At 34.8% G+C, this 9160-nt stretch overlaps 1 protein-coding gene across 1 annotated transcript in view; it reads right to left on the reverse strand.

Moving 5' to 3' along the window:
- NEXN (nexilin F-actin binding protein) overlaps nucleotides 1–8516 on the reverse strand; it is a 187902-nt gene extending 179386 nt beyond the window's left edge. Inside the window, 1 exon segment of the mRNA XM_053693184.1 lies at nucleotides 8355–8516. The gene's annotated coding sequence lies outside the window, so the exon portion shown is untranslated.
- Between the last annotated feature and the right edge of the window lie 644 nt (nucleotides 8517–9160).

Consider the following 9160-nt stretch of genomic DNA (forward strand, 5'->3'; position numbering starts at 1 on the left):
CCGGAGAAACTATTTAGCCGTCAGATATATATATATATATATATATATATATATATATATATATATATATATATATATATATATATATATATATATATATATATATATATATATATATATATATATATATATTTTGTTTTCAGGAATTTATTTTAAAATATATTTTTACTATTGGCAAATGTAGAACAAATAATGCAGAAGATATAATACAGAAAGCACACGTATATAGACTAATAATAATTATTATATTAAACACAAACAAATTTAAAGGGACAGTCAAGTCCAAATAAACTTTCATGATTTAAATAGGGCATGCAATCTTAAACAACTTCCCAATTTACTTTTATCACCAATTTTGCTTTGTTCTCTTAGTATTCTTAGTTGAAAGCTAAAACTAGGAGGTTCATATGCTAATTTCTTAGACCTTGAAGACTGCCTCTAATCTGAATAAATTTTGACCACTAGAGGGCATTAGTTCACATGTTTCATATAGATAACATTGAGCTCATGCACGTAAAGTGACCTAGGACTGAGCACTGATTGGCTAAACTGCATGTCTGTCAAAAGAACTGAAATAAGGGGGCAGTCAGCAGAAGCTTAGATACAAGGTAATTACAGAGGTAAAACGTGTATTATTATAACTGTGTTGGTTGTGCAAAACTGGGGAATGGGTAATAAAGGGATTATCTTTCTTTTTAAACAACAAAAATTCTGGTGTTGACTGTCCCTTTAATCATACATCTGATCATATGATGAGGAAAGTAATATTCATGGTATCACCTTATAACAGTGAACCAGCAGATGACCAGGGTATATGAGGGTGGAATTGTGACACATTAATTTGTGTTGTATCCTAATGTTAAAAGGGCATGAAACCCAAAAAAAATCTTTCATGATTCAGGAAGAGAATACAATTTTAAACCACATTCCAATTTACTTCTATTATTTAATTTGCTTTATTTTTTCAGATATCCTTTGTTGAAGAAATAGCAATGTGCATGGGTGAGCCAATCACACAAGGTAGTTATGTGCAGCCACCAATCAGCAGCTACTGAGCCTATTTAGATATGCTTTTCATCAAAGGTTATCAAGAGAATGAAGAAAAATAGATAAGAGGTAAATTGGGAAGTTGTTTATAATTGCATTCTTTTTCTAAATCATGAAAGAAACAATTTGGGCTTCATGTCCCTTTCAATTAGCAACATTAGGGATAAACAATAGCGAACGGGCAATCCACTGAGTACCCCCTTGCTAATGCTTCAAGTACCCCCAAGAGTTCGTGTACCACAGGATAAGAAACTGGACGATAGAGCATTCTGTTTCAAGATATATTTTTTTTCTTACATTGCCAAATATACTTTGTTCTCTTGATTTCAACTGTTGAAAAGCATACCTTGATAGGCGCAAGAGCAGCAAAGCACTACTGGGAGCTAGATGGTGATTGGTGGCTACACACATGTCTCTTGTCAGATGTGTTCGCCTAGCTCCCAGAAGTGTGTTGCTTCTCTGGAGCTGACTTTAACTATGTATTTAACCCATTTGTAGGTATTAGGTATTAGGTATATGCAAACAATAATGCAAAAATAAAATGCTCTTTAATATATTACAGCATTTTCTGTTTGCACTTTTATGCCCCTTTAAGTAGACAAATACAATAGAGCTCTGTAATTACGGTGTAGCATGTTGCAGGGCATAAAACTCAGTGGGTCGCTGGTAAATGATGCAATTAAAGGTTTATAAAAAAGCAAAATGCGCTAATATGTTAAAACATTTTATTATTGCGCTATTGCTTGTGTGTAACTGTGTGTTTAACCACTGCAAAGGGATTAAACACATAGTTAAAGTTATGCTCCAGAGCAACAATGCATTACTGGGAGCTAGCTGAACATAACTGGTAAGCCAATGACAAGAGGCAAATGAGTGTTGCCACCAATCATCAGCGACCTCCCAGTAGCATAGAATATATACATATTTTTTCCTTTTTTAAAAAAAAATAGAAATTAATTTAAACGACATGCTCTATTTAAATCATGGAAGTTTAATGTTGACTTTCCTATCCCGTTAGGTTTATAGTTACTTTGGATGAACATTCAGACTGGGGCAAGAGGACATTTAGATTTTGTTTGTGAGATTAGATTTTCTTGTTATCCTTTGTTGAAGGAGCAACAATGCACTACTGGGAGCTAGCTGAATTACATCATGTAAACCAATGATAAGTGGCATATATGTGCAGCCACCAATCAGCAGCTAGCGCCCAGTAGTGTTTTGCTGCTTCTAAGCCTACCTAGGTATACTTTTCAACAATGGACACCATTAAAACAATGCAAAATAAATAATAGAAGTAAACTGGAAAGTGGTTTAAAATGACATGCTCCATCTTAATCACGAAAGGAAACTTTTGTCCCTTTAATGTAGGAAAATGTGGGGCAGATAAATCACGTCTGTAGCAAGGTTCAGTTTGGGATCTGAGGCACTTTGTCACCAGATTAATCTGCTACTATCATCTATGATTTAAAAAAAAATCACACAAAACCTTAGTTGCTCCAGTGATAGATTCTAGAACAAAACCTGAGCTTTGGTCTACACCAGTGGTCTCAAAGTACCGGCCCCAGGGCCATATGCGGCCCTCAAGATAGTTTCATCTGGCCCTCCTTTATTTAATAGGTAAAACATTAATTTGGGCTTTATTTTATTTTTTTGTTTAGGGTCCTAAGAGGTGTAAGTAGTTGATGTTTTTATATAGGCACTTAAAAGATAAATATAAAGACAAGAGTCGAGTGTAACCTCCCACCATGCACTTCTTTTATAAATGTCACTTTTTACTTTGTTATACAGTTCCAGAATCATCACTTCATTTGGCACTCACAAGATAATTATACACTGTGTATGTCTATTGTGGGCTACACCTCCAACCATGCACTACTACTTAAGTAAACTTTACTTCCAGAGCACTTACTCAGTTCAAGTGACCCCCATGAGAGAACAACACTTGGCCAGGGCCCCCCAGAAACATTGCGCTTGATACCCCTGGTCTATACAGTAGTAAAACATTTCTGCTTTGCTTCTGTTTTTTTTTTAGAAAACTTTGGATCAAATCATACCGATAATGTAAACTTGGCATCATTAAATATAACATAGTAGACTAAATACAGGCACGTCACATTAATCTGCTTCCAGTTAAACTTCAGTGAAAATAATTTAGCTATGGTTATTGCGAGCCGAGCAGTAATTGCAAGGAGAATATGAAATATTAAAAACTCATGTTAGGATAAAAAAAAATAAACTTGTGGATCTTTACTATAACAATAAAACATATATTTTTCTTATGTGTATATATTTTTGTGAATTAAAAACAGGGATACGTTTGTCCAGGGCCTTTTTTTATTATTATATTATTTCTATAGAACAGTTTCTAAGTATATAGAAACATCGAGAAACTATCTGACACTGTCAGGAGAAGAAAAGTCTCAGCTGTGACTTCTGAAAATAGTCTCACAGGGCAGAAATCTATTCTGATGTGTAATCGCACAGACAAGGCAGGCGGCCAACTGAAAGGAGCCGTCCAAGGAATTTTTAGCCACATGCAAAAAAAAAAAAAATACTATTGTGTATGTGTGATCACAAACCTTTTAACCTCCCCTTTTTCTTGACTGAAACATATTGAGTGTTAAAGTATTAAAACTACCCTCTCTGGGCAGTACTTAAATGGACATGAAACACAACATTTTTCTTTTATGATTCAGATAGAGGAGCAATTTTAAACAACTTTCTAATTGACTTCTATTATCAAATAGAAGCAGCAGCAATACACTGCTGGGTAATTAGCTGAACACCTCAGTTGATCCAATCAGCAGCTAGCACAAAGTAGTGCATTGTTGACCCTGAGCCTACCTAGGTATGCTTTTCAACAAAGGATACCAAGAGAACAAAGCAAATTAGATAACAGAAGTACATTGGAAAGTTGTTTTAAACTCAATGTTCTATCGGAATCGGGAAAGTTTAATTTTTACTCTCTGTACCTTTAAAGGGGCATCAAATGCAAATATTCTCAAGGCGTTTACTGTCCCTTTAAAGGGACATAATACTCAAATATTTTCTCTGTTTCATCTAAAAGAGAACATTTCAAAATGTACTACAGTGCTTTGTAATGCATTTGTTCATGTTTAAATGCTTTCTTATACTTTATATAACATGTTTTATATCCATATCCCTGTAAAAGCTATTTACTTTGATTTTGAAACTATCAATAAGTGCATTTTGGTCCCTGAGATAGAATCATGCGTATCAGCCAGTGAGCTCCTAACAACATCAACATCAACAACAAGAACATGGGGGGGGGGGTTGAATGGTTAAAGGGACATCATACGCTAGATTTTTCTTTGTATAAATGTTTTGTAGATGATCCATTTATATAGCCCATACAGTTTTTTTTATTTATTTAAAAACATGTATAGTTTTGCTTATTTTTAAAAAACATTGCTCTGATTTTCAGACTCTTAACCAAGCCCCAAAGTTTTAGGAGAATACTGATGTATACCTACTCCAGCTTGCTCCTGTTTGTGTAAAGGGTCTTTTCATATGCAGAGGAAGGGGGAGGGGGAGTGTATGATATTTCCCACTTGCATTGGGTGTTCCAGTAACCTTTTAAACAGAGCTAAACTGGGAGCTTCTAAATAAGTTCTTAAACCTTTTTTTACTGGATTTTTAGATCAGTATTTGTGCATATTATTCTTTATAGTAGTGTCTATTACATGAAGTTATATGAAAATTGGTGTATACTGTCCCTTTAAGAGGCAGAAATACACTATTTCATGCAACTAAGAAAAACGTGACTGATGTCATTTAAAAAACAAAAAACACAAATTAAATCTATTAAATCAGGCAATGATGGTTTTCTACTTCCCAACATCCTAATTATCCTTTTTTTATTTTAAAATTTAATCAAGTTAAAAAAAATACATAGAGCATCTCTGCAAATTTATATGATTCTACACGACTGACAATATCTAATAAAAACTACTTCAGAACTGTCATATCCCACAACATCAGCATCTATACAGAAAGGCCTTTTTACCCCTTTAAATACTATTACTTTAAATACTTCAGTGCGTGTCCTGTTTGTTCTGAGTGCCCTTCCTCTTCTGAAGTTAGAGCCTTATCTGTTCTAACTGGAAATACTGACAAGAGCTGCTGAAAGATTGGTGTTTGTGAGATCGGAAACTGTTCCCAAACTGTTCAGTAAAACTGTCACAGGGCAATCAAGTATCTATACATACAAGTGGCAATAATTCAAACATAGTTAAAGGGACACTCTACACCAGAATTTTTATTGTATAAAAATATAATCCCTTTATTACTCATTCCCCGGTTTTGCATAACCAACACTGTTATATTAATACACTTTTTTACCTCTGTGATTACCTTGCATCTAAGCCTCTGCAGGCTGCCCCCTTATTTCAGTTCTTTTGACAGACTTGCATTTTAGCCAATCAGTGCTGACTCCTAGGTAACTCCACAGATGTGAGGCCGTGAGCACAATGTTACCCATATGGCACACATGAACTAACGCCCTCTAGTTGTGAAAAAATGCAGATACGAGACGGCCTTCAAGGGCAAAGAAATTAGCATATGAGCCTACCTAGGTTTAGCTTTAACTAAGAATACAAAGAGAACAAAGCAAATTTGATGATAAAAGTAAATTGGAAAGTTGTTTAAAATTACATGCCCTATCTGAATCATGAAAATTTATTTTTGACTAGACTGTCCCTTTAAAAAGACCAAAGCTCTGAAGGCTGCAAATAACACAATTATCTGCCACATTATATGCTACAAATGTCTGTATATACCACTTAGATTGTAAACTCTCTAAGGGACAGAAAGACCCTGTAATCCTCCTGTCACAGTCTGTGCTCCTTGTCTTGGTATTTTTGCATGTTTTATTATACCCCTGTATAAAGCTGCAGACTATGTAGACACACTACAAATAAAGGTAATAGTAAATATATACATAGCTTGTAAAATATGACATTATATACAATTACACAATATCACTTAGGCGGCTTATCATGGTCACATGACATTATAGTGACTCTTTTGTCTGCAATCCCACACTCCTCTATTTGTCTCCATTTGCAACACACACACACACATGGTGACCACCCATGTGACTCATCGGTGTAGCTAACAGCTGCTGCTCCTTTCACCAGCTGAGTAACTTTAGTGACAATTGTACAAACACAGGCAATGCCATATATCTTACTGAAGCATTGACATTTTTAGATTGTTTCTGTAGAAATATATATTTTGTTTTACTTAAAAGAATACAGTTTATTAACAGGCTCTATAGAGTGTGAGACAAGACCAGAGATGGTCCTTCATTTAGTAAAGCCAGAGACCACTGCATTATGGTATATGTATAATAAAAGAAATCAAAGGTACCAATAGCTTCTCCACTTAAAAGTGTTTAAACAAAACTGACAGCAGCTGGGCAATTGCTCTACCAACACTTTCCCAAACAGCCATAAAAAACACATTTTCATTATTAAATTCTTTTCATGTTCACATCTAATTCGATCCCGATGATGAATACCAATGTGAGTTGATTTTTTTCAAAGATTCTAACACTTAAAGGGACATTACAGTCATAATTAAACTTTCACGATTCAGACAGAGCATGGAATTTGAAACAACTTTGTAATGTGTTTCTATTAGCTATTTTTGTTCTTTGGTATCCTTTGTTGAAAAGCATATCTAAGTAGGCTAAGGAGCAGCAATGCACCACTGGGAGCAAGCTGGTGACTGGCAACTACACATATATTCCTCTTGTCATTGGCTAAACTGGTGTGTTAGCTCCCAGTGGTGCACTGCTGATCCTTCAACAAAGGATCTCAAAAGAATGAAGCAAATTTGATAACAGAAGTGCATTAAAAAGTTGTTTAAAACTGTATGCACTATCTGAATCATGAAATACAAAATATGCATGTCCCTTTAAACTGAAAGCTAACCAGACTTCCATTAGAGCATTATGAATGCTATACAAATTAATAATACATTTTTATATTATTAAAGCAAGATATATTGTAATTGTAATAAATGTATACTATGAAAATCAACTGAATATTATTGAAATGCATCTGTTAATATTCCTTTATTTTAATGTATTTGATGTACCTTATATTTATTTGTGAAGTAGAATGTACTCCGCTATATGTCAGGTTATCTTCTGATTATTATGACATTCTAAGTCTTATAAAGAATGTGACTCTAATATCTGTTACTGGTGAGTCAGATAGTTAATTTGATAACACAACTAGTAAAAAAGGGGACAGTGTGACATCTACAACAGCTGTCACCTGTTCTCAGGCCTTATCACATGTCCCTTCCCCAAACACATTATAATACTGTGAAAACACAGCTAATTGTCAGTCTTTTATTAGAACATGATACATTCTGTATAATATTATCAAATAATTCATTTTGGAATATGCATGATATATAATTTGTAAATGAAAAAGTTCTGTATTTCTTAGGAACAATTTAAGGAACCTTTTACCTACAGCAGATCCAATTATAACAAAATGTTGCACTTAAAATAGTTTATATATGTGACACCTATGCAAAATATGTTATATATGTGACACCTATGCAAAATATTTTATATATGTGACACCTATGCAAAATAGTTTTATTTGTATATAACAAATGTACCACCAATGTGTATAACATTTAATAAATCTGCATGATGCATCTGAAACAAAAGGGAACAACAAATGCCAATACAAAACGTCATGTGGCTCCTGGGGACATTTATTCCAGTGACTGTTTTACCACCTGAATTACACACAACACATTCTAAGAAATGGAAACCTATTATCAACTGAAAGGAACCAAAATTAAAGCTTATTTTATGTTTACCCTCCATAGACACCACTCAGATATAGTCAGAGATTTTGTAATAACCCCATAAAGTAGATTACAAGATTTAGAGAATAGAACAGATGACAATGAATTATAAATTGATTGTTGTCAACTGTTATAAATCCATTATTAGTAGGGTGCATAGATCTATCCCAAGTGTGCAGAGTCAAAGTGATCTTTTCTTGTTGAATCCTTTAAGATCTATTAGAACTTTGCTCCTCTAACGGGAACAGATCTGCATCCAGGTAACAACCAAATCTCTCATGATTTATCACTTCTGTAAAAGGGACAAGTGATCCTACAGACAGTTTAATTTATTTTCACATGTTCTCTAGTGAGTGTGAGGAGCATAACCACATCCCCAGAAGTTCCTCGCTGACTTAGAGCTTAATACACAATAAAAGTATTAGTATACAGAGTATTTAGTGCAATCTTACCTTGCTCCTATAAAAAGGGAACTGTCTGGGAGGCTGGGGTGTAAAGGTGAGCTCAGTGTTCTCTTGGGGTAGGAATAATCTGTCTGTAATCCTGTGCTGCTGAGCTCTGCTCCTACTCCTCTCATCAGTCTGGATGCAGTTTGGCTGCAGTTACGTCTCAGGCTGTGAGTTTCCATAAAAGTCCTGCTCTCAGGTCATCTACCGCATTCCAGGCAATCCAAAAGCAGCCTTCAGCTGTTCAACACACATGGCCTCAACTGTTCTCTATGCTACCCCCTGCATGAGAAACCACTTCATTTCTGGGCTCTAGGTTGTGTGTGAGAAGGGGGTGGTACACTTGTGCACTGTAAGGGTTAATAGCTCATCTTTACATGAAACTGAATTAGAACTGTTACCCCATTCACACATACTATAGTATCCAGCATAATGTGAGACATGGATTGGGTTTTTAAAGTTCAGTGAGTGTGATATATCCACAAAAGGGGGTGTGATTAATAACTGGGCCACTGCCTAGCTGCAAATATAAAGTGTGTGTTAAAGGGACAGTTTTCTTAAAAAAAATTCTCCCCTTCAATTTGTTTCCAATTATCCACTTTACCTGCTGGAGTGTATTAAATTGTTTACAATTATTTCCTTTACCCTTATATTGGCATTTTAAATAGTTGATTTAGTCTGTGGTATCCCTACCTATTCTGAAAGTTTCTGACCTTAGGTCCAAGCTACAGATAAGCTGTGTAAATACAGCCAGCAAAATAAACTATACTCTCTGTGTGGTATAGAAGAGATAAGGTAATAAAATGTTAATT

Source organism: Bombina bombina, chromosome 10, assembly GCF_027579735.1.
Source record: "Bombina bombina isolate aBomBom1 chromosome 10, aBomBom1.pri, whole genome shotgun sequence".
Taxonomy (NCBI): domain Eukaryota; kingdom Metazoa; phylum Chordata; class Amphibia; order Anura; family Bombinatoridae; genus Bombina; species Bombina bombina.